Consider the following 27,210-nt stretch of genomic DNA (forward strand, 5'->3'; position numbering starts at 1 on the left):
TGGAAATGTTGCAGTTCCTGGAAGGAGCTGGATAAACAATGTTGCAAGATGAGTTTGTCTCTGGAGTTTACGGCTTGTTTTGTTCCTGAAGAGTCCAGTTGCGGTTCCGGTGGCCAGGAGCAGAAGTGGTCAATGCAGAGAAGTCCTGGGGGTCACTGGAGTGGTGCACACCAGATTATGCAAGGAGGGCACCAAATGTGCCCTTCAAAGCAAGCCGGTGGTGTGGGGAGGCCATCCCTCTCCAGCCATTTAACACCTATTTCCAAGGGAGAGAGCATTACCTCCCTCTCCCACAGGAAACCCTTTGTTCTGCCTTCCCCTGCTTGAGCTGGTCAAGCAGCAGGAGTGCAGGAACTTGTCTGAGGGGCTGCAGCAGCGTGGGCTGCCCGTAGACCCTGGAAGACTGTCAGAAGCAATAGTGGGGGGGGGGGGGGGGTCCTCTAAGGAACCCCCAGGGTGCATAGAATCATGCCACCAATACTGGCATTATTATTGGAGTAGAATTCCAACTTGTTTGATACCAAACATGCCTAGGTTCGAAGTTACTATTATGTAGCTGGCCCACAGGCCAGTATAAGGGTAAAATGGCTTCCCCACACTTACATAGTTCAGTGTATTGAAACTGTAGTTTGTAGGGGCACCTCTGCTCATGCAGGGCTGCCCTCACACACAGGCACCCTGCCCTTTGGGCTTGGAGGGACTGCCATAGGGGTGACTTACAGTGACCTGGTGCAATGACCAGCAGCGAAAGGGTGCATGCACCTTTTCACACAGGCTGCTTTGAGGAAAGGCCTCTTTTTGACATGGTTAGCCCCCACTGTTGGCTGATTTTTGATGTAGCCTAGAAGTTGTAGTGCCCTGGGCCCCTGCTAACCAGGTTCCCTGGGCCAGATCGCTTTCCCTAAAACTGTTGTGATGCATTGGCACAATTGGATATATCCTTTACTACTACTATAAGTCCCTAGTAAATGGATGCTTTGGTACCCAGGGCATGGGTTACTAGGGAAAAGCCCCTGAGTGCAGCAGCACTGATTGTGCCACCCTCTAGGGCCATGCATCGAGATTCCCACTGCACTGCTATTGCAGGCTGAGTGTCCTTGTGGAAACCTAAAACACAGACTCAACATGGCACACTGCCTGTGTGCCCTGTCCACCATTTACTATAGGTAAGAGACCCCTCTGGCAGCCATACAGCCCCAAGGCTGCATGCACCATATTATATGTGAAGGCATAACTGCTTGAGCAATATGCCCCCCAATGTGTCCTTGCCAAATCTGGGATATAATGAGTGAGCAGAGCAGCTATTTTAATACATGTGCAGGACACAAGTTTCCCAGCTACATGATGGCCACTCTGAACCCTAGGTTGTTTGGTATCAAACAACTCAGAATGATAAATCCAAACTGGTACCAGTATTGGATTTATCCCTGAATGTACCCCGGGGCAACCTTAGAGGTGCCCCCAGCAAAAGATAACTACCCTGGCATGGTTGCGGACTGGTTCTATCCAACCTGCCACCTCCAGACACCCAATCGACAAACCTTGGGGGGAGTGCCCACCCGGTCTCTGGTTTGTACAACAATGCCCTTCCTGGGTAGAGGAGCTAGCACCCCCCCTTAGGAATGTGTACTGCCCTGGTGGTGAGCTTCAAAGGGCTTTCCACCTTTGAAACTTGACCCCAGGCCTGCTGCTAGCAGCAGATGGTAAGCCCCTTTGCAAACCCCCCTTTTTGGTGGGAGAAAAGGCAGGAAACCACAGAAAGGGTAGAAGGAGTGCCCCCCCACCTTGCATGCACCCACCCCTAATGTGTTGCCTGCGAAGTGGACACTCCATTTCATTTTCCTCCATCCTAGATGGAAGGAAAATAGCCAATCGGGGTTAGGGAAGTGGCCCTTTTCACAGGAAGTGGTCACTAAAGTGGGGGGTAACACCCAAAGAAAAGTGTCCTATTGGACACTACCAGGTACCCGTAAAACGCCCACTAAATTCAGTATTTAGTGGGCATCCCTGGACCAAGAAAGCAGATTTGAAGGACACCAAGAATATCCAAGGCACAAGAACTGTGGACCTGCTGCACAAAGAAAAGATGCCAAACCCTGCCTGCTGCACCCAGGACCCGACAATCGCCGCTTAGGAGCTGCTGGACAACTGGACTGACCTAAAGAAACCCAGAGGACCTCCAGGCTTCACCAATCATCCAATAACTCCTGCCAGATTGGAGGTACCACTCTGCAACAACAAAGAAACCTGCAACCCAGTGAGAGTGTCTTCACTAACTGGCCGCTATCCCCCGAACCTGAAGTCACAGCCAGACCCAACAACACACTGACAACCACAAGGTCAAACCCTGCAAGTGTGCCAAGTTTTGTGGCACTTTGCCCTCCAGTGGCCGAACTGCATTAATAACCCTGGGTACTGGTCAGGTGACGTCAGACACCAGGAAAACTAGCCTGCCTCGGGCTGAAAAAGGACCAGGAGGAAGCCTCAGTTGAGGGACTTCAAGAACACCCTGGACCTCGTGCCAGAGTTCCCCCCATTGTCCTGCAAGCGACCCTTAATGAGTCTTACCTCCAGATCCAAAGGGCATCTTTGCGCACATTTCCTGGATCACCAGTTCGCTCTGTACCCGGCTGCCCTGTGCCCTGCAACAAAGAACCTGCTGTGCCCTAGGGGTCCCTCACCCCTTGCAACCTCGACACTCCTAGAGGACCCCAAGGAACCACTTCTAAACTTACAGGTGCAGTGCTTTGCCAAGTTGTCCCTCACAGTGGCCATGCACCAGCTCTAGAGACTTTCCATCGCTGCTCCCGGTAGAACCGGGAACAGCCCTGAACCTCTCCAGCTGGCACAGTGTGCCCACCGGTGACCTGGACCAACCAGCAAAAGAAGAAATTGGTAACTCAACTGTTCAATTTTATGTGTTTTTAAAGGTGACTTTCCATTGATTCCTTTAGTGCTTAATTACGCACAAAAAGACAATTTTCTTTCAACTTCAGAAATCCATATCTCCAAAAGTACTTAATCAATTTTGATAATCTTGGTCTTAAAATGTATATAAAATCTTTATAAATTGGTCTTGAGTTATTACTTCAAATGTGTGAGTTGCATGATTGATACTGGGAGTCCAACAAATGCTTTGCACTGCTCCGAGATTGACCTAACTGTTCCACCAAGTCACCATAAAAATCGGAGCATTAGGTGATCACATTTTTACCTCTGTAAAACAATGTGTGGTTGTCTGGACCCCCTGCACAGTGGCCCATCTTTGCACACTACATAGAGAGCAATAACAGGCCTGAAGACATGGTTTGCATGGGCTCCCATGGATGGCATAGTACATGCTGCAGTCCATGGCGGACCCTTGGTGTACCAATGCCTTGGGTGCCTAAGTACCTTACTAGTGACTTAAGGGGTACACCAGTGTGCCAGTTGTGAGGTGGATAGGGTACCAAAGCAACCAAATTTGGAGGAGAGAGCACAATCACTGGGGTCCCGTTTAGCAGGATTCCACTAAATGATAAACTGATAAACAGGCAAAATGTGGGGATAACCATGCCAAAAAGAGTGACTTTCCTACAGGCTCTCTAGTCTGTCTTATGATTATCATCTCTGGCTATGTCCTAAAGGAGGAAAAAAAAACATTTGCTTATATATAACCTGTGCAGAGGCGGTTGAATCTGAGACTGATGAGAGCCCCTACTTTCCGATCACGCCGTCAGTTTCCCACGCAGCGTCCATTTTGAATCTTCCTTGAAAAGAGGGAACAATGAAAAACAGTGAAGCAAACATGAAAAGCACACTCCCTTTTTCCTGAAAGGAAGAGGAGGAGGAGAACGTAAGGAAGGAAAGGAGGTGGCGTCGCTAAAGTGGCAGTACAAGAAGCCATAGGAACAGACTAGCAGGCAGAAGAGCGACTCAATCTGGGAGAAAAGAGACTTCACAGACAGCAAAACCCTAGACACATACACCAGTGCTGCATCCTCTGGACTGCAACTTTTACCGGGAAAAGAACAATGAAGAAGTCGTTGCGAGGCTTCCACGTATGTTTCGGGGCCTCCCAGAAGAGGGGCTGGAGAGGTGCCCAGCATCAGCCACACTCACTGGGGGAGTGTGGCTTGCCCGAGGTGAGGTCATATATACGGGGCCGGCAAGGTCATTCGGGTGGGAGGGGGTTCAAGGAAAGGGATTTTCTTTTGGATTTATCTCCTTGTAGATTCCTCACCTTTTGAATTCTCCCAGTGCTCCAGCATTCGGAAATATTTTCTTTCTAGCTCTCAACGCCGACGTCCTAATGGAACGGCTCCGCGCACAACTCTGTCTGACGTCATCTGAGCCATAAGAAGGCCTCGCTGGCATGCTGCCGTCAGTTCACTTTTTCCCATTCAACACTGTTTTTTTTTACCTCTCCAGGTGTTGTACTGTATCGAGGGAGCTTTTTTGTTGAGTTTTTTTCGCACTACAATGTCTCCAAAGAAGTCTGGCTTTAAGCATTGTAGGAAGTGTGGAGGTCATATGTCAGTCACTGACCTGCATGAAAAATGCCTTTAATGCTTGAGTTCCGATCACGACGTTGGGGATGCACTTCTTACCAGAATATAAACTGGAAGGCACTGAAGGAAAGAGACGCAAAGCTGTTCATGTCAAAGGCCAAAATTAAATGGGGGTGTCTAAGATCCAGACATCGAGAGGGAGTCTTCTTCCCATTGATCTTCAAAATCACATAAGAAGCAGCGTTGCTACAGCTCTCGGAGTCACTCTTTCTGAGATGCTAACCCGAGGTCCTTGTCACCAGCTTCCAGGTTTCAATGCTTTTCAACCTAGGAAGTGAGCCCCAGCCTCTTTCTCCCACAAACGAAGTCGCCAGAGGTGTCAACTGCACTGTCCTTGGTTGAAATCTCTGTGTCGCCTTCAAGTCCTGAGGCATAGTTCTCTCCTCTTACTCCACAGGAGATGGAGAAGCGAGACTTGGGTCAGATCCAGCCTCGGCAAGGATATCCGGCATTCTTGACTTCCAGGACGGATTCTTTTCCCTTTTTAAATGCTATGTTCAGCATTTTTAACAGCGTGATGAGCCCCACCAGTGTACCAGCGGGCCCCTCTGGTCCATTAGCCTTCAATCTAGGCTTCCTGGCGACATACAAAGAGGCTCCTTTCATGCCCTTTTGGCCCATGGCTCCATCACCATCAAGTATGCCGCCGTCAGATAATGTTTGTCCAATGTAGAGTCATTCAACCCCTACCAGAGGAAAGGTCACAATGCTGGCTCTTGCTTCACTACCTACACCATCAGTGTCCATTCATTCTTTATCGACGCTAAGATTGGAGTCCAGGTTAAAGTCAAGGCGAGAGGCATTGAGACTTCTAGGGGAACAGCAATACCTGGAGGAGCATCAGGATTTGGAGGAAGGAGAAATCCCTTTGCATGTTCACGGCTTTGAAGGGATTGAGGTGGCACGTGGTCTGGACACATCCCCGGAGTGGAAATTGCTATCTCTTGGAGGTATTCCTCCTCCAGAAGTAACTTCTTTTGGAGTTACCATTGCCAACATCGAAGCTAAAGCCCAACATATTGACTGAACTTTTGCTTCCATTTAATGAGGCATTGTCGGAACTGGTTCTGGATTTGTGGCTGAAGCCTGTAACTACTCTGGCTTTGTCTAAAGTCATTTGTAGGAGATATAGGGCTACACCAGGTGACCCGCAATTCCTCAGCCAACATCCAACAACTAAAAGTCTGGTGGTCCAGGCTTCTTGTTCTGCTATATCGGGACATGGCTTCTTCCCTACAAGTCCTGCAGATAGGGAGTCGAAAGGTATAAAACAGTTTGCAAAAAAGGTGTTTTCCTCATGTAGCATGGCTTTAAAATCTGTGAACAGTACATTTCTCTTGGGCAGATATATGCATGCACCAACGGACTCTGCTAAGGAGGTGGTTCCTAAGTTGCCCCAGGACATGCAGAAGCATTTTAAAGAGTTGTTGCAAGACAGTCAGGCAGCGGTTAAGCAGGTCAGCCAATCCGGCCTGCACACTGCAGATTCTGTTGCCAGGGCCATGGGTACATCGGTGACCAGCAGAAGGCATACATGGTTAAGGGGAATCGGGGTTTTCCCCCGATGTTCAGTCCACCTTAATGGATCCCCTTTTGATAGTTCTAGACTATTTGGAGAGAAGGCTGACTATGCACTTGAGAGACTCAAAGAGTAAGGCCATGGCTATGTCTTTGGGTCTCTAATCTCTCTACTCTGCCTATAGACCTCTCAGGAGATGTAGGGGCTTTGGTTGCAGCTCCTCCTTTCGTGGGAGGCAGCAGTTCCAGGGACAACATTCTGCCAACCCCCTCTACAGGTCCTACAGGGGGCAGGGAAGACAACGGCCACGTGGTGCCACCCAGCAGACTTCCTCCTCCTCCACTTCATCTTCAGCTGGGAACCTGTCAGGAAAGCAGCCCTAGTTCTCTCCCCTTTCAGCAGCATGTGTTGCCCTTAGGGGGAAGGTTCACTCATTTTCTTCAGGAGTGAGAATCAGCAACATCAGACTCATCGGTGTTGAGCATTGTATGAAATGGGTATGTCCTTCCCTTTCGGTAGCTTCCTCCTCTGCTCCCTCCACAGCTTTCTTTTTGTTCAGAGGGTCGATTGCTGTTGATTCAGCAGGAGGTACAAAATGTGTTGTTAAAGGGGGCAATGGAATTAATTCCAGAGCAGGAAAGGAGTCAAGGATGTTATTCAAGGTATTTCCTGATCTCCTAGAAAGATGGTAATTTGACGCCTGTAGGAAGCTGGCCCGGTGTGTGGTGAGCACATATGATGTTATCAGCTTATACCAGGTATCCCATATTACTGAGGTGTAGGCAGTGTCTGGGAAACCAGGGCTCTGTAAAGGTAGCTGTGGATGAGAAGCCAAGACTTATCTAGGAGACATGCAAAGCTTATGCAATACCACAACAGTCACACAGCACTAACACACTCACGAAAGAACCACACAGTGTTACAAAAATGAAAGCACTTTATTAGGGTAACACAAATTCTGAAATACTGTATAGGCAATACTTTACTAGAGGGTGATTAAACTCACTATTATATACACATTAGAAGTCCGTGATTAGCATTGAAAGCAAATAGTAAAACAATATAAAATAGTTAAGGTCCTTTGGGGACACCATACCATATACTTAGCAAGTGGACTGTGAAAGACAGTCTCCCAACCAAGGAACTGGAATCTGTAGACGGGAGCTAGAGGAACTAGGAACCCCAAAAGGTAAGTGCCAGGGTGCCCTCCCCCTCAGCAACCAGGAGAGGTGAGGTAAGTACCTGTTTATTCCCCAAACCCACAGGAAATCTTTGGAAAAGGACTGTGCAAGGCCCAAACAAGACTGAAAGAAACCAGAGGTGGATCCTGACAGAAGACCTGCAAAAGAAGGGGTCCAAGTCCAGTTCGAATTGGACTGTCCGGCAGGGGCTACTACTCACCCTTCTGTGGATGCAGGACCAAGTCGACGGTGGATGAAGAAAGTGAGGAGTACAGCACAGGAGCTGAAGAGGAGTTCCAGAAGTGATGCAAGTGATGTCCCGCGGCGGTGGTCGTGATGCAGTCAGTCTGTGGTGCTGGAAAACTATCAACAAACCATGGCAAATGCAAGTCAGAAAAGGTTTTGAAAGGCTGAAAAGGACCAGCAAGGTCCAGGGTACTCGACCCAAAGAGGGGAGTCCAGGTGACCCTCGGCAGCAGGGAGAGTCACAAAAGAGGAAGCAGCACCCACTGGGAGCAGGCACAGGAGTCGCAGTGAGACCCAATCAGCACACCTGGAGAAGTCCCACGTTGCTGGAGAAGCAGGCAGGAGTCTGCTTTGCAGGGAAGAGGGCTGGAGGCCGGGGCTATACGGAGCTTGAAGATCTCTTGGAGGAGGAAGACCCAAAGCCTTGGTAGCTGCAAGAGTTACAGTGCACAGGGTTACTGTCCTGCAAGGAGCAGCAAGGGCTTCTCATCTCAGAAGTTGGTCAGCTAATACAGAGGACCAAGGGGATGAATCAGACCTCCACCTGTGATGCAGGATCCACGCCAGTCGTTGTTGCAGTTGGTGACTGCGGATGCAGGGGAATGACTCCTTCACTCCAAGAGAGATTCCTTCTTGCTTCTTGTGTGGCCTGAAGACTTGTTGACCTAAGATGATGCACAGCCAGGGAAATGTTGCAGTTGCTGGAAGGAGCCGAAGAAACAATGTTGCAGAGCGGAGTCATCGCTGGAGTTGCAGATTGATCCCTGGAGGGTCCAGTTGCAGTCCCAGTGGCCAGAAGATGAAGTAAACGATGCAGAAGAGTCCTGCTGGAATACTGCACGTCAAATCTGAAAACCCACCCTGGAGGGAGACCCTAAATAGCCCACGAATGGGGATTGGTCACCTACCAGGGTGATCACCTATCAGGAGGGGCTGTGATGTGACATGCCTGACATGGACACTCAGATGCTCCCAGGGGCCTCTGCCCACCTTGGATTCAATATGGCAAAATCGAGGGGCCACCCGGAGGAGTTCTGGGCACTACCCTCTGAGATGGTGATGGACGGGGGAGTGGTCACTCACCTTTCCATTATCCTGTTTCGTGCCAGAGCAGGGACCAGAGGTCCCTGGACTAGTGCAAACTGGTTTATGCGAGGAGGGCACCAAATGTGCCCTTTATAGCATACCGGTGGCTTGGGAAGGCTATCCCTCCCAAGCCATGTAACACCTATTTCCAAAGAGAGAGGGTGTTACCTCCCTCTCCTGAAGTAAATCCTTTCTTTTGCCTTCCTGTGCTCGAGCTAGTCAAGCAGCAGGAGGGCAAAAACCTGTCTGAGGTTGTAGTGGATCCTATATAGTTTTAATGGGAATCAGGAGTTTAGCTTAACCTTTGGCTTGTAGACAACTTTTAACCTACTTAGCTTGCTCTGTTTTAGCACATTTGTTTAATTATTTCTTCCAAGATGGCTGCCATGTTTATAGTTAGGAAGATGTTTTAGTTTCATGTTATCAATGCCACTCCGTAAAGGCGTCACAATCAGCGTCAAAGATAAATGAGATTTGTAGGGATTTACGTCATGTACTTTACCACTTTCGTGTGACAGTAACATAATGTAACTTTTTTCAGAAACTGTGTATATAATTGACGCCCAAAGCATGCCTTCTTATCTATTATTTGGGAACATAACTGCGTCAGGGGTCCTAAAAGATCTGTAAAAAATACATCTCACACAGACAAGATTATCAGAGAGGTTCCTACAAGATGCCATCAACTCTATCTGTACTACACGTTGCCTTGATGCTGACCCAGTCTTCGTGCCCCCTCGGAGTTTGATCTAGAGACCTCATTCCAAGGTAACAAGGGTTGGGGGGCTGTTCTCATGGACATGGGACTGGCAGATCAGGTTTATTACACCTAGCTGTCTTTAGATTAGAGATGAGGTTTATCACGCTAGGGTAGTAGGGCCCACCTCATATCTGATTCACATCTTATTGCAAGATGGCGGGAGTCTTTGTATTCATGACTCGTTTTTACCATTCTGTTCCTTGCATTGTTCATTATCCTAATCTTTGCAGCCCATGCAATTTACAGTAGATTGTAAACCTATTGCAAATTCACTGCATCTCTCATCGCCTGTGTATGACATGTTGCTCATGTGAGAAAAGGGTACTCTCTGTTAAACCACAACATCCCTGAGATGTCGCACTCTTGAGTCCGTGCGTAAAGGCTGCCACAAATCACCATTTACTGTTTTGGTGTGGTACTCCTTGGGAGCCAGGAGAGTTGGGCTGACGGTTGCGACTTGTAGGATTGGCTTAGTCACCTACATACAAAAGTGCTGTCATCCCTTAACCAGCAGTCTTGCCCAGAGGGAGAGTCAAACTACCACATGGCGCTACCAACAATGGTGTTTAAGCACTAATTTACAGATACCCTGACTATCACTGTCTCACACACAACAGGTACCCTAAGTACCGTTATACGGAGACGTCTGTGGTCTTGGGGAATAACCTCCTCAACTGAACAGAAAGCACCTAGGCTGTAGGTTGTTCGAGCTCGAACTATTAAAAGGACGTTGTCCCACTTGGTGTTCCATCTCTTTAGTCATTACACAATATGGCTAATGCCATAGACATTCCTGAGAATGCTAGACAAGCATTAACACTACACCTAGTAGTGCATGGCTTAACAGTCGAGGATGGGGATGTTCCATTTATTGTAAAAGCTAGTGAAGCTTACCAAACAGAAACATTTTATTCTTGGGTCACCTTTCCTCAGGAAGACAAAGATCATACACATTCCACACATACAGAATTGCAAACATACCACAACGGTACCAATCATACTAGTATCTTGAAATTCCGATCACTTATCAAGAACATCAGAACTGGTTTAATGACGCCCTACCACACACAATGCAACCCGTGAGATTAGGTCCCTTAGGTAATGAAGGACCATCGTGGCCTGTGTTTGCCACATGTACACCTCACCCAGGTGTACAAAACATGCAGGTAGCTGATCCGCACAATTTATATATTGATCTTGTAACATTATATAGACGACTTGCTCATTTTGTAATGCGACCTCTGAACACTACACCAGTGCTTCCAGCACCACCGTGCACCGGCTGGTTACCAGTTGCCTCCTATTGGGATTAATCCACAATAATTACATTCTATCATGGGTAATGTGGCCACGGAATGAGTGTACATCCCGTTCTGGGTAGCCCAGAAAACAAATCAGCTGGAAACTGTGTTTCCCGATACGGGACCACAGGAAAAATATAGAATTTTCACAATGTGCTTTCCCTTCGGGATGGTTCTCTCGGTGGATGACTGCTTCACATGGGGTACGGTCTTTGCTGTAACTTACATTATCACATATGGCACCCCGACACTTGCCAATTAACCGTAAGTGTTAAAACAGATTCAGAATGAGCATGGGGCTGCTCCAGCCCTAGACTTGGGATGAAACTAATGCGTAACTTCACAGTCTCCTACCTCCTACTCAGTAACATTAGAGAGGAAGCGGTAGCGTTGGCTATACGTCAGCAACTCCGAGAAATTCCACACTTGGAACAGGAGAAACAGCTACCGAAAATTATTTCCCATACCTATACCAGTATAGGATGGGATAGTTTGGGAGCCAAGCCGAAAAAGCCTGAAATACAGGGTACCACCCCTAAGAAAGGTACTAAAACAAGCACAGTATGGTTCTAAAAAACACTGGGATAAACAAAAACAGAGAAAGACAGATAGCAGATTGTCCACACCCAGAGAATTCCGACAGGAGATATAATCTCAGAAATAGAGAAAATATAAAATCTCCTGACAGATATACTGATTCGAGTCCCTCTTGTTCCTTTCAGGATGCACCAGATAGACAAAGTGAGAGAGTGGGCTGGTCAGAGCGACGTCCTGACTATGTGAAACAGAAGAAACACTCACCACAGTCTTCAGACAAAAAAAAGATATGTCCCCACAGCAAAAGCTACAGTTTAAAAAGAAAAAGGTGGCAGCACTGTCAATTAAAAATGCCATTACGCTTGAGAACATTACGCAAGAACAAGATGTAAGCAGTGACACTGGTAGACAGCGAGGCAGAGGTCACAATGTCGGCAAAGCCTGAAAGATCATCTGGATGCGACAGCAACTTGTGACTTAATTGCAGTCGAGACTGCGGACCGGTGCGTAATCCCAACCAAAATGGTTTATCATTTAAATATCCAAATTGAGGGAGACTTAGAGCGCATCATTAGTGTGATATTCTGGGACGAATTTAGCTGTGATATCCTGCTGGCCGAGAGGGTCCTGAGCACGTTTTTAAGCTCCCACATGGGGAAGATGTCATTTTGCCTTACTTTCTCTGATCTTGTTCCAGAGGCAGTAAAACAAGCCTACGCTGTCAATTGGGCTTTAGCGCAGGCACCTGCGCTATTCCACAACCATGTAGATTGGGACAGGGACTCTCCTCGTCATATAGTACCTATTAGGTCTACACCCCAGCCTCAGCCCCAATATCCTGTTAAACACGAAGCCAAAGCTCCAGCTCGAGTACCTGGGAGTAATTGAGCCCTGTGTAATTGCAATGAATTACTCGTTATTCCCCGTTGCAAAACCTGACCATTCGAACAGAATAGTCTTAGATTACAGACACTTAGACAGTCATACACACACACACACACATGCAATACAAACATCACACAGCACTAATTAACAACGTAGTGCGTAAAAGATATAAAACAACCTTGGATATCTCCAATGTTTTTTTCTGCCAAAACTTAGCGCACGAAAATGGGGACCTGAATGCATTCTTATTTAGTTAAAAAAAAAAAAAAACGCTTCGCCCGTTTGTCCCAAGGCTACAAGAACATCCATGGGCTGTCTCAGTCCATGTAATGTCAGTATTGCATAATATTGATCTTGAGGCCCTGCCCAATGTGGATGACCGCTATCTCGCACATGATGACCTCAATATTCATCTTGCCAGGGTTGTTTGGATCGACTTAGGGTTGGCAGCCCTTGGTTACAAATTAAATTTTAGGAAACCAAAAATAGCCTTTCTCAGCATAATGTCAACTGGGATACGAGCTATCAAACGAGTACAAGAGCCTGGCACCTGCACTTTTTAGAGAAAAGTGCTCAACTACAGTAGCCAAATACAATCAAGAAACTGCAGGCTTTACTTAGTTTCTTCAAGTTCGACAGAACTTAGATTCGGGACTATGCACAATGTATCAAGCCACTCGGACTTAATACGCCATTGATTTTTCTAGTGGATGCTCAACAGTAGAACACACACACACCCTTAGAGGATTGCAACAGGACATGTTAGAAGCAAAACACTTACACACCCGTGACAACGAAACAAATTTGGTTATCAGAATAATTGCTGGTGCAATTGAGTTCACTTATGTCTCCTTTAAAGAAGGGATCATTGTGCCCATAGCACATAAATCACATCTATACTCCAAAGCAGAACAACGTTTTGCACCCACAGAAAAAGTTCTAATTGCTGTACAGGTTACTATCATCAAGGAGAGACTACTTGTCCAAGGAAAACGAATTATTGCTGTTACCCCAGTGCCAGCCTTAGAGGCTGTCACCAAAGCAAATGTTCCTAACGCTAAAGCATTAACATCCACGTTGGATTCAGTTGGCAACCTCCCTGACTGCCACCGGTGGTGTTTGCATCTTTGATCCAAAAATTCAAACACAAGAATTTCTCCAAAACGAACAGGAGTGCCCCTCGTCTCTAGACATCTTGCCACTTGACAGATATTGTGCTGTCATTTACACTGACGGTTTAGCACAGCCAGCTGTAGGTACCAAACATCAATACTCAGCCGCTTGCGCAGCCATGAGCAGAGTGATGAAGGATAGTGTATTCCACCCTCAATACCTGTTAAATCCCTTATGCTTGCACTAGAACATACAGACCCAGGACAATACACCTTCACTGTATGTGAGTCCTACTACTGCGTCCAGTCCTACAATGATTACCTTAATCATTGGCAATTGAACGGATTCCAAGACTCCAAAGAGAACACCATAAAAAACAGAACACTGTGGGGGAGGGGGGGTGAGGGTGGAGAGGGGGTGTGGCTGATCTTAAGGATAAGTTACTGAGTGCTCATGTAGCCCATACATTGGGCCACCAATGTGTAGGAGTACATGTTATTGGCAACACTTTGGCTGACAAAGTGGCCAAATCTGCGAATCTGTGGCTGCAGTCACTCGTTACCAGACTAGATTGGATAATGACATTTTGGCTGCCATGAAAGCTTCGGCTGAAGGTAAGCCTCTTTCAAAAGCATACCCTGCAAAATACTCATACCACATCAGCGCACAGAATGTTGCCTATGCAACACTCCCTGGGGTTGGAGACCGAGTGATCCCTAACCAAGAGCAGAGATTAGATGTAATCAAAGCAGTGCATAAGGGTGTCACTTCTGCACATGCTGGTATTGTGGCCACAATAACACTCTTTGGGAAACTCTTCTGGTGGCCAGGTCTATATAAGCAGACCAGGCAATATGTTATTTGCTGTGACAGCTGCCAGCAGAGAAAGGGCTCCAACATTAAACGCCCTCCGCAGACATCCCTCATAGTGTCCAACAGACCCCTACAATGTGTGTACCTGGACTAATTGTGGTGCCCTACAACCTGATGGTACATACAAAATACATCTTAGTCGCTGTAGATTCTTGTTCTAGATTCCTGCGTTTATGGCCACAGCAGTCGGCTGATGCTCAAACTGTTCTAAAAGACTTGCTGATCTTTATTGATACATATGTGTTTGCAGCATTTCGTTCGGACCAGGGCCCTGCCTTTGCCTGTAATGCATTCAGGGATAACACGGGGACAATGGGTGTTGATCTCCTTTACTCCTCACCCTACCATCCAGAGGGACATTTGGTTATGGAGAAGAGGAATCGAGATCTAAAGCAGTCCTTAACAGCTAGAGTATTAAGTTCTGGCCAGCGCATTGAATAATCTGCCAAAATGGTCTTGGACGGGGGGTGGAAGACACTCCCTGTGAGGTTCTCTTTGGGATACCTATATCTAGATGGCCCTGGTTTGGTGGCAGCAGATACAACTTTTGATATAAATTAACGTCTCACAGGAGCTTCAGCAATTTCATGATGATAAATCATCCACCAGTGCTGCCACCTTAAAGATAAGGGATTTGCCATCAACTTCTACTGGCTGGATTACTTAAAGTTGGGGATCTGGTTCATGAGAAGATCACTGTGAAGAAGGAATTTGGTCCAAGTCCTGGGATTGGAGGGTACCAGAACTGTCATCCTACCACAGCTGCCTGGTTCCAAATCAAATAGATTTGTCTCCTTTGACAACATCAAACTCCATCATGTGGCCGATCCTGCACAGTAGACCCAGCAGTGCCTCGGGTAGTTCCCGGTCCCCTCTTACTACCCAACAGGACATACTTCTTCAAAGAAACAACAACATTTCTGACTACACAAGCATGTCCAACGATGCTACAAATGCCTCCTCGAGCACAGGGAGGGCAGAAAATGAGCTTTTGAGTATTCCTGTTACCACCTCAACGACAACACCTATCCAAAATGTGGCTGCCTTCTATTCCAACGCAACACAGACTGACGACATAGTCTACTACGAGCCTCCACGTGGAGTTGATCCACCCACCTGTAATGGATCAGTTCCTGTGTTTGTAAAGACTGCTTCTGGTTACTTCATCGATATTGATGACTTTAATTCAACTTCAACTGCACCTGCTATTGAAACTATCTCAGACACGTAAGGTGTAGATATGGCTTAAAAATAACTTCTTAACTTACCCATGGAGCTATCTGTTGTTGTTTCTGACATTGGTTGCATTTTTTCTATAGATTGGTTTTGTGGCTGCTTTCTTCTTGCTTATAAATGAGGTTTTCTTCTTGCTTATAAATGATCATCACCTTCCTGAATGTTCCTCTGCTGAACCAGTGGATTAAGTTCTCACTCCATATTTTTCCCCGCATATGGTCCGTGGAGACTTGTCCCTTGTTAGCATTTCAGCAGTACCGATTCCTGATGGAATTGTGAGGGATAAAGGTCCATTTGATATATATGGTCCTACTGAGGTCATTCAAATTCCTTGTGTCTTCAAAATTTCAATGACTGATGTAATTACTCCTGGTATTGTATCTGATGACTGGGATGTCCATACAGTTGATTCCATGCTAGATTAAATGAAGGATTATACTGTTTTTGAAAGTGATGACGGGTATACTAACGCAAAGAATTATAGGGAATTTTTCTGCAATAACAACTGGGGACATTACTACCTGCACCGTGCAACTAGACACAGATCAGTATTCAATTACACACAGAGAACACTGTTCACCTCTGCCTGTGGGGATCCCAAAACATTATTCAGATCAATTTACATATTTTTTCTGGGCATGACATTAAGAATGTAGACTCATATTATTTCAAGTTACCACCTTCAAGAATTATTAACATTTTGCTAACGAACCCAAAATGTATTTATTCAGATTACTTTATTTCCCGACTTGCAGTTGAAGGCTACAAATACTTGAAGGACACTATTGATGTAAAGAGTGTATGGGGAACAAAATTGTCAAATTCAAGGTAGGGAAGCTTTATTTAGAGCATGCCTTATCCCTGTGCAAATGATCCTTTTAAGTGACACACTACTACCTCAAATTTACAGAGGAAGAATTAGATCCAAAGGGTCAGGCTGGTACCTGTGATTCTTCACTTTCCAGTTCCAGCGTGTGATTATTGTGGTCAATAGACACAAATGGGTGTCAGGCACGTTTTGTGAATTCCTCAGGGGGTTTCAAGATTAGCCACCGGCCCCTCGCTTTGTCTCGGGTCACCACTCAGGTACAGTTACTATATACAGTGTGGGTAAACTCTGCCCACAATGGTTACAGACTAATACCTTAGCAGCAGTTAAGGGACATCTTAATACTGTTTCTGAAGATATAGGCTTGCAGGACTTCTTGTTAAGTCCAAGAAAGCCATGCTCTAAAATATAAATCTATGCCATATACAATGAGATTTGAAAGCTTTCTCAAATAGAAGCTGCTGCACGTTTAAGGCAGATAAAGAGAATTTGGAAAAAGTTTTAGCTGTTGTCGATAATGGCATGAACACTCTGTCCAACAGGATATATTCCCTTAACAACATAGTGTCATCTGCGATAGATATCTTCCGGAATGACATTTCCTTTTTACATCAGGAACAAAGTCAGCTGTGTTCCATCATGCAGTTAGGTTGGACACGGAAGATTCTGAAAAACTTCTGCGTTCCATGGAAATACATTAACAGTAGTGACCTGTTTGTTGCTTTTAATTGATCCAGGGAACAACAGACCATGGCTAAAAGGGAAGCGAGTTTCACCATGCTTCATATAGAAAGGCTAGAAAAGTTGCCTTTCACAATTGCAGAGACTCCATCAACAGTATGACTCGTATGGCATTATAAATCTGCCCATTCCACTTTGTTTTTCAAAGTTTTTTTTTTTCTTTCCAAAATGCTTAAAACATCTTGCCGTGGGCAAATATGAGAGGCTAGGCAATAGCTATATTAAAGAAGAGTGGGAGTTGCCCTTAGAATATAAATGTATTCATGGCGAAACAGAGGTCTTTCTTAGCGGAAGCGAATGTAAGACTACTGTTAGTCATTCAATGGTGTGCAAACAGGTGTCTGTAGGAAGGTAGCCTCTTTCTAGCCTTGTTACCCCCACTTTTGGCCTGTTTGGGAGTACATGTCAGGGTGTTTTTACTGTCTCACTGGGATCCTTCTAGCTAGGACCCCAGTGCTCATAGTGAAAACCCTATTTGTCAGTGTGTTTTATATGTCTCACTGGGACCCTGCTAGCCAGGACCCCAGTGCTCATAGGTTGTGGCCTGTATGTCTATCCCTGTGTAGTGCCTAACTGTGTCACTGAGGCTCTACTAATCAGAACCTCAGTGCTCATGCTCTCTCTGCTTTTAAAATTGTCAATATAGGCTAGTGACCATTTTCACACAGTGGAACACTCTTATAATTCCCTAGTATATGGTACCTAGGTACCCAGGGTATTGGGGTTCCAGGAGATCCCTATGGGCTGCAGCATTTCTTTTGCCACCCATAGGAAGCTCGGACAAATCTTACACAGGACTGCCACTGCAGCCTGAGTGAAATAACGTCCACGTTATTTCACAGCCATTTTACACTGCACTTACAAGTCACCTATATGTCTAACCCTAACTTGGTGAAGGTTAGGTGCAAAGTTACTAAGAGTGAGGGCACCCTGGCACTAGCCAAGGTGCCCCCAAATGGCTGTGAAGTAACGTGGACGTTATTTCACTCAGGCTGCAGTGGCAGTCCTGTGTAAGATTTGTCCGAGCTTCCTATGGGTGGCAAAAGAAATGCTGCAGCCCATAGGGATCTCCTGGAACCCCAATACTAGCCAAGGTGCCCCCAAATTGTTCAGGGAAAATTCCCCGGACTTTGTGAGTGCGGGGACACCATTACACGCGTGCACTACATATAGGTCACTACCTATATGCAGCATCACAATGGTAACTCCGAACATGGCCATGTAATATGTCTAAGATCATGGAACTGTCTCCCCCTCCCCCCCTCCCCCATGCCAAATCTGGTATTGGGGTGCCAATCCCATGCATCCCTGGGGCTCCAGCATGGACCCCGGGTACTGCCAAACCAGCTCTCTGGGGTTTTCACTGCAGCTGCTGCCAACCCACAGACAGGCTTCTGCCCTCCTGGGGTCTGGGCAGCCCAGTCCCAGGAAGTCAGAATAAAGGATTTCCTCTGAGAGAGGGTGTTACACCCTCTCCCCTTGGAAATAGGTGTTAAGGGCTGGGGAGGAGTAGCCTCCCCCAGCCTCTGGAAATGCTTTGAAGGGCACAGATGGTGCTCTCCTTGCAAAAGCCAGTCTACACCGGTTCAGGGATCCCCCAGCTCCTGCTCTGGCGGAAAACTGGACAAAGGAAAGGGGAGTGACCACTCCCCTGCCCATCACCACCCCAGGGTTGGTGCCCAGAGCTCCTCCAGTGTGTGCCAGACCTCTTCCATCTTGAATGCAGAGGTGTGAGGGCACAATGGAGGCCTCTGAGTGGCCAGTGCCCGCAGGTGACGTCATGATAGGTGCTTACCTGACTAGGTGGCAATCCTTCTCTGGGGGCTATTTAGGGTCTCTCATTAGATAACGACTTGTAAGAGTTCCTCTGCATCTCTCGCTTCGACTTCTGCCAAGGATCGATCGCTGACTGCTCCAGGATGCCTGCAAAACTGCAACAAAGTAGCAAGAAGACTACCAGTGACATTGTAGCGCCTAATCCTGCAGGCTTTCTCGACTGTTTCCTGGCGGTGCATGCTCTGGGGGCTGTCTGCCTTCACCCTGCACTGGAAGCCAAGAAGAAATCTCTTGTGGGTCGACGGAATCTTCCCCCTGCTAATGCAGGCACCAAACTTCTGCTTCTCCATTCCTCTGGGTCCCCTCACCGTGACGAGCGTGGTCCCTGGAACACAGGAGCTAGATCCAAGTGACCCTGACAGTACAGTGGTCCATCTGTCCAAATTTGATGGAGGTAAGTCCTTGCCTCCCCACGCCAGACAGTAATCCTGAACTGCAGCTGCTAGGGCTTCTGTGCACTTTTACAAGGAATCTTTCGTGCACAGCACAGCCCAGGTCCTCAGCACTCCTTCCTGCATTGCTCAACTCACTGAGTTGACCACCAGCTTCGTGGGACCCTCCTTTGTAGTGTTGAGACGACCGCCGTGCTCAGTTTTCTTGAACCGTTGTTCAAGTACTTATGCGGGTGCTGCCTGCTTCTGCGTGGGATCTCTGTGTTGCTGAGCACCCCCTCTGTCTCCTCCTCCAAGGGGCGACCTCCTGGTCCTTCCTTGGCCTGGGCAGCACCCACTTTCTTCAATGAGACCTTTGCAGCTAGCAAGGCTTGTTTGCGGTCTTTCTGCATCTTCCAGCACGCCGTGGGACATCTTCTGTGTAAAGGAGAGGTTCCTGGCATCTTCCGTTGTTGCAGAATTTTCAGCTTCTTCCACCCGGAGGCAGCCGTTTTGCACCTTCATCTGGTGTTTAGTGGGCTCCTGCCCCCCCCACCCAGACACTTTTGTGAGTCTTGGACTTGGTCCCCTTCCTTTACAGGTCCTCAGGTCCAGGAATCTGTCTTCAGTGCTTTGCAGTCTGTTGTGGTCTTTGCAGAATCTCCTATCACGACTTTAGTGTGTTTCTGGGGAAGTATGGTAACTTTACTCCTACTTTTCAGGGTCTTGGGGTGGGGTATCTTGGACACCCTTAGTGTTTTCTTACACTCCCAGCGACCCTCTACACACTACACTAGGCCTGGAGTCCCTAAGTGGTTCGCATTCCACTTTCTTAGTATATGGTTTGTGTTGCCCCTAGGACTATTGCATCCTATTGTATTCTACAGAGTTTGCACTACTTTTCTAAGTGTTTACTTACCTGATTTTGGTTTGTGTGTATATTTTGTGTATTTTACTTACCTCCTAAGGGAGTATATCCTTGAAGTTACTTTTCGCATATTGTCACTAAAATAAAGTACCTTTATTTTTAGTAACTCTGAGTATTGTGTTTTCTTATGATATAGTGCTATATAAGTGGTACAGTAGGAGCTTTGCATGTCTCCTAGTTCAGCCTAAGCTGCTCTGCTATAGCTACCTCTATCAGCCTAAGCTGCTAGTACACTACTAATTTACTAATAAGGGATAACTGGACCTGGCACAAGGTGTAAGTAACATCAGGTACCCACTATAAGCCAGGCCAGCCTCCTATAGTGTCCCGTCATGAGCTTTGCAATGTGGGGTCGCACAGGTGGCCTGTTTTCTGAAGGGTACTCATGTCCCTTTGATTCATCCTGCATTTCATGTTCTTTCGAATGGAAGTTATGTGGTGCTGAACGACCAAAGCTGTTGCGGTATGCGACCAGGAATTACCTTCGCAATTTTAAGTCTCTAAGATTGTAACGTGTTAGACATGTTTTATTCCCTCTAGAAAAGAGATAAGAGTAGCAGAAATGTGGCCTGACATTGATACTACAAATGTAACAATCTGAGCAGACTGAAGGCGCTACTGTTCCGGAAACAAGTTGCATTGACATCAGCTAGAGAGACGTATGCTCTCCAGATAGCGACATCAGCTGAGATACAACCCCTATTAAATACCAACTTCCCCAAGCACTTTGAAGAGCTGATATCCAGAATATTCAACAATTCGGGCATTACGGGGATTATCCATTTCTTTCGGGCTATAGGGTCTGGATTTGTGTCAATCTTCCAGACTGTCATTCCTTCAGCCATCCATTCACTCTTTTCTAGTGTGTTTGGTGGCTTCCCTGTGACTTTGGCGTTGATCAACGGCATACTACTGCTGTTGTTCCTGATACGCAGTGGTTGTGCCTTTCCAGTTAAGTGGAGTGATGGAGCTACTACCACCAGCCCAACTGCGTCTTGATTGCATGGTACAGTTTTTTGGCGCTCTGCTGCTGGAAGAATTGGAGCATGACTGGTCCATGTTATTCTGACCAGTCCTTTGGTGAGTGCAACCAGTCTTTCATTGCACCTGGTGCCTGTTCGAACATCTACTTTCAGTGTGCCTTGTTGTTCCGCTAGTTCCTCCTGTGGACAAAGAACTGCTTACGTTCCCGATGAGGGTTCATTCATGGTTGTGCCCATGAGACCGAGGCTGATTATGGCCACTTATGAGCTGACCTTGGTGGACTGTCTGGCTCCTTTTGGGCACTTTGGATGGTGCTGCCATCGCAGGAGATCCTGCGTCTGAGGATGTTGCTCACTACTGCTCCGTGGATCCATCTGCCAATCCTGTCTTTGATCTAACATCCGACAATGTGGCTTCACTTTTGAATGGCTTGCCTTTTGATGGCTTCAAAGACATTCTTCAAGATCATGACTACTGTTAAATAAATGTGATCATTGGCCTATTTAAAATTTTAAAGTTTACCGTCATTGCCTTTAAATTTGGCCTGCTGTGCCTGCCATGGTCGACATTGTGTCTCTTTGTGTGTTTTAGCTATTTTTAACAAGTTTTTAATTAAATTTAGTTACATTTTAATGTGATTTTTAGCTTGTTTTAGTCCAAAGCTTTTTAGCTTGGGTTCATTCACTTTCTGACGTCATCATTATGGCGTCATATTTGTTCTGGCAATGGGGAGGGTGTAGTAGATCCAATTAAGTTTTAATGGGAATCAGCTTAGCCTTTGGTTTGCATGCTGTGCCCCCGTCACCTAGTGACGTTTATCCTACTAAGCTTGCTCTGTTTTAGCACATTTATTTAATTATTTCTTCCAAGATTGCTACCATCCGTTATCAGTGCCACTCCGTGAAGGCGTCACTATCAGCGTAAAAGATAAATGAGATACAAGGTATTTACGTCATATACTTTCCCACTTCCATGTGACAGTAACATAATGTACCGTTTCAAGGAATTGTTTATATAATTGCTGCCCCAAGCATGCCTTCTTGTCTATTGTTTGCGAACATACCTGCCTCAGGGGTCCTACAAGATCTGTATAAATATATCTCACAAAGACAAGATAATCAGAGGGATTCCTACCAGATGCCATCAATGCTAGCTATGCTACACATCGCCTTGATGCTGACCCAGTCTTTGTGTCCCCACAGAGTCTGATCTAGAGACCTCATTCCAAGGTAACAAGGGTTGGGGGGCTCTTCTCATGGACATGGTACTGGCAGATCAGGTTTAACACGCCTAGCTCTCTTTAGGTTAGAGATTAGGTTTATCATGCTAGGGTAGGAGGGCCCATCTCATATCTATTTCACATCTTAAGTTATTGCAAGATGGCTGTAGTCTTTGTATTCATGACTCTCATTTTTACCATTCTGTTTCTTGAATTTTTCATTGTCCTAATCACTGCAGCCCATTCAGTTTACAGTAGATTGCAGTCTTGTTTATAAAACCTATTGAAACTTTACTGCATCTCTTCCATTGCCTGTGTATGACTGAGACATGTTGCTGAAGTGAGAAAAGGGTAATCTCTGTTCAACCACGACCTCCCTGAGATGTCGCACTCTTGAGTCTATGCGTAAAAGCGGCCACAAATCACCTTTTACTGTTTGGCTTTTTGGTCAGGTACTGCTTGTGAGCCAGGAAGGTTGGGCCTACAGTCGTTACTTGTTGTAGGATCGGCCTAACCTGCAAACAAAAGTGCTGTAATCTTTTAACCAGCAGTCTTGTTCATAGGAAGAGTCAAACTACGACAAGGGGTGGTAGCAGTGCAAGCTGCCTGGAAAACCCCAGAAGACTGGTAGGAGAAATGCTATGCTGGGGGTCCTCTAAGGCAGTGGTTTCCAACCTGTGGTCCTGGGACCCCTGGCAGTCCTCAAAGCCTCCTCAGGGGGTCCGCGACTGCATAACAAAATTAAATAATATTAACGGATTAGGTCCCCAGCTTTCATTAATGACTCAGTGGTGGGTCCCCGGACTCCAATTATGATTCAGGGTGGTCCCCGGGCTCCACCAATGATAAAGTGGGGGGGTCCACAGAAGTCAAAAAGCTGAGAACCACTGCTATAAGAAGAAGCCCCCAGAGTGCATGGAATCATACAACCAATACTGGCAACAGTATTGGGGTATGATTTCGACATGTTTGATTCGAAATATGTCCAGGTTCAGAGTTAAATTATGTAGCTGGCCACAGGTAGTGAATGACCTGTGCCCAGAACAAGGGTAAAATGGCTTCCCTGCACTTACGAAGTCCAAGGAAATGGAGCTGGAGTTCGTAGAGATACGTCTGCTCATGCAGGGGTGCCCTCACACAGGTACTTGCACCCTGCCCTCTCGGCTAGGAATGCCTGCCATGAAGATGCTATACAGTGATCTGGTGCAGGGACATGTAGTTGAAAGGGTGCTTGCTCCTTTTCATGCAGGCTGCAATGGCAGGCATGCAGACACATTTTGCGTGGGCTCCCATGGGTGGAATAATACATGCTGCAGCCCATGGAGAACCCCTTGTGCCCCAATGCCCTGGGTACCTTAGTACCATATACTAGAGACTTTTATATGGGGGCACCAGTATGCCAATTGTGGGGTGTTCTGTGTACTAAGCAACCAAATTTGGAGGAAGAGAGCACAGTCACTGGGGTCCTGGTTAGCAGGATCCCAGTAACTACAGTCAAAAACACACTGACAGCAGGCAAAAAGTGGGACTAACCATGCCAAAAAGAGTATATTTTCGTATATGGCCCATCCTAGACCTGAGGTTTTTGAACTGGTACCTCATATAGGAGAAGTTCAAAATGCTTAGCCTAGCTCAGGTACTTCTGGCGCCTGACGAGGAAGAATGGATGGTTTCTGTCGACTTGCAGGATGCATATTTTCACATCCTCATTCGGCATTTGCAGAGGAAGTATCTCTGGTTTAAGGTAGGGTCGCAGCACTACCAGTTTGCAGTCCTTACTTTTGGTCTTACTGCCGCACCTCGAGTGTTTACATAGGTTTAGGCACTGGTTACAGCGCATCTCAGAAGGAAGGAAATACTGGTATTTTCTTGCCTGGACGATTGGCTGTCCAAAGCCAAGTCTCCAGAGTTAGTGCTGCACCAATTGCAGGTTGTAGGAGGCTGGCCTGGTTTGCAGTGGATACCAAAGGTACTTACACCTTTTTCCAGGTCCAGTTATCCCTTATTATTGAAATGAAGTCAGTTTCTGGAAGCCAGGCTGTCTAGTGTTAGCTGTAGGCAGAGCAGCCAAGGCTTATCTAAGAGACAGGCAAAGCTCATGCAATACCACTGTAGTCACACAGTACTTACACACATGAAATAAAATACTCACTGTTACAAAAATAAAGGTACTTTATTTTTAATGACACAATGCCAAAAATACCTTAGATACTATATCTCCCTCAGGAGATAAGTAATATATGCAGTATATACACTAGAATGCAGAAATAGCTGTAAAAACAGTGCAAAAAGTGAAAATCACAATAGGTTGCAATGAGCCTACGGGGAACACAAGCTATATACTAAAATGGTGGAATGTGAAAGTCGGTTTCCTGCCTAGGCAAGTGTAGTGTGTAGAGGGGTGCTGGGATTGTAAAAAAACAACAAAAAAAACACACCAAAGGTAAGTAATAGAACCCACCCCAGAGCCCAAGAAAACAGGAGTAAATCACAATAAGTTTCCTAGAACACACAAGAAGTCGTGATAGATGATAATGCAAGAACCAGAAGAGACTGCAAGACACCAACGATGGATTCCTGGACCTGAAGACCTGTGGAAGAAGGGGATCAAGTCCAAGAAACACTGAAGAGCCCAGGTATAAAGGAGCTCCTGCTAACCCGGATGAAGGTGCAAAAGAAGAACCACTGGTGAATAACAGCCGGTACTGCACCCAAGAAGACGGATTGGGGTTCCTGGTTGGTGCAGTTGAGGTCCCACGCCAGATGGATGATTACATTCTGGTTTGCGGCTCTGGATGCTGCAAACAATCCTTGGCACACGAAAAGCTCGGGGTAGTGGAAAATGGCTCTGCCTGGGACCAGGAGGGCCCTGGTGGCCTCTACCCAGGAGGAGGAGACAGAGGGGGCTCTCGGCAAATCAGAGACCTGGCAGCGCACAGGGACAAAGAAGGTGCAAATGGAGGCCCACGCAGCATGACTCAAAGGGATCCCAAGCCGCCGGAGAACCACTCACGAAGCTGTGCGTCGCAGGAAGGAGTGCTGGGGCAGGAGCTGTGCTGTGCATGAAGAACTTCTTGGAAGGTTGCACACAAGCCTTAGCAACTGCAAGTCATGCGGTGCACGGGGTAGTGTCTTCTGTGGGAAGGCAAGCTCTTACTTCCACCAAATTTGGACAGCTGGACGTTGGGACTGTCGAAGTCACTTTAGTCCACCACCCGTGTCGTTCCATCCACGTCTGTCGTCTGGACACTGCAGAGTGGTGCCTGCTGAAGCAGGGAAGTGACTCCGTCAACTCCACAGGAGATTCCTTTGGTGCTTTTGGTGCAGGCTGAAGACAGGCAGTCCTCGGGGGATGCATGACCTGGATACTGTTGCAGTTGCTGGCAGGAGCTGACGATAACAACGTTGCAGAATTCTTCTTAGCTTCTTTGTTGCAGTTTTGTAGAGTTCCTGAAGCAGTCAGCAGTTGATCTGTCCGTAGAAGATGAAGGAAAGGATGCAGAGGATTCCTGCTGGAGTGTTGCAATCTGAAGAAACACCCAGAGGAGAGACTCTAACTAGCCCTGAGAGGGGGGATTGGTCACCTAAACAGGTAAGCACCATCAGGAGGTCAAGCAGTTTTAAAAAGCATTTTTGGATTGTGATAGAGGTACATTGCATTTTATTCATAATGTCAGATAGCATTTGAACTTTTGAATGTGTTGTATGGTCAAGAGCCTATAAAGAGAGGTTTGTTAAAGCTTGCTACTCTTTTCTAACTTTTAGTACTATTGATAAAGATTCTGTGATGCAGAAGAAAAGCTTTCTTCTAGTCCTAATTCTGCATCATAGGCATTCCTAAATGAAACGTGTCCTACCTAGGCATCTGCTCTGGAATCTGAATCTAGGAAGTAGGGCATTGTGACTCTATGAACCACGCCTTATGTGGCCTCAACCTTGTGCACCTTTTTTGGGTCTCCTCTGTCTGGAGATTGCCAGCATGTGTCTGCTTATCTGATGGCACATGAAGACAAAAGCTATAGCTCGACAAGTGCTGGATAAATAAGCAGAAGGCAAGGTCTGCCTAAAGCCAGTTTAATTGCTGGAATACACAATCATTGTGTGGCAAGACAGAAACTTCCAGCCAGTGCACTAAGTTTCAACTATCAGAATCTACCCAACGCCAGTAGTGGCTAAAACCCTCATGTCTACTCCCTGCGCCAGATTTGAGACTATACCCTGAGAAATTTGAACGACCTGTCAAAGGTTGTCTTCAGGACTGCTTTGAAGGAAGGTGCTGACAAGTTGCATAAATGGACGTTAGAGGTGTACTTTGACAAGATAAGCTGTACCTAAAAGAGGGGAATGGGGGAAGAAGTGAGGGAGAGCAGCTGCTGCAACCTTAGATGGCCTTACTCTGCTTATGACATTAGTTTCCTTGCAGCTTTTGCTGTACTGCGGATGTGCCTGTGATCATGCGATTTGGAGACGGCAGCAGGGGACTCTGCGTCCCAGAAAGGAGCGGAGGCAAGGGGGAGGAGCCAGCCCCAGTGAGCGCCCTTAAGCGCAGATTGAACACCGCCGCACAGGTTGCGCGATTTGGAGACGGCAGCAGGGGACTTTGTGTCCCAGAAATGAGTGGAGGCAAGGGGGAGGAGCCAGCCCCGTGAGCGCCCTTAAGCGCAGATTGAACACCGCTGCGCGGGTCGCACGCGGGCCAAGGGCGGGCTCGTCCTTCGCCCATAAGCGATTGTTAGAGGCTGGGCCACCCCTCTTGAATTTACTCCCTGGGGTCCTGGCGGATTGGATAAGGAAACAAAGCAGTGTGGTCTGAAGATTCTGAGACCACTGCAGGTGAGGCGAGAGACGGTAGTGCCCTCGCAGGTACTCTGAAGGAAGAAGAGGCGGGGTCTAGAGTGTATAAGAGGGTGTATAAGAGAGGAGAGTATAGAGTGGTGTGAAGAGAGAGTATATAACGGTGAGAGATGGGCAGACGGAAGGGGGTGGCACCCCAAGAAAACCTCAATACCAACAAA

At 46.8% G+C, this 27,210-nt stretch overlaps 1 protein-coding gene across 1 annotated transcript in view; it reads left to right on the forward strand.

The window, feature by feature from the left end:
* Positions 1-27,210, forward strand: part of LOC138283617 (uncharacterized) — a 184,367-nt gene that overhangs the window by 18,148 nt on the left and 139,009 nt on the right. The gene's annotated exons all lie outside the window — the stretch shown is intronic.

Source organism: Pleurodeles waltl, chromosome 3_1, assembly GCF_031143425.1.
Source record: "Pleurodeles waltl isolate 20211129_DDA chromosome 3_1, aPleWal1.hap1.20221129, whole genome shotgun sequence".
Classification (NCBI taxonomy): Eukaryota; Metazoa; Chordata; class Amphibia; order Caudata; family Salamandridae; genus Pleurodeles; species Pleurodeles waltl.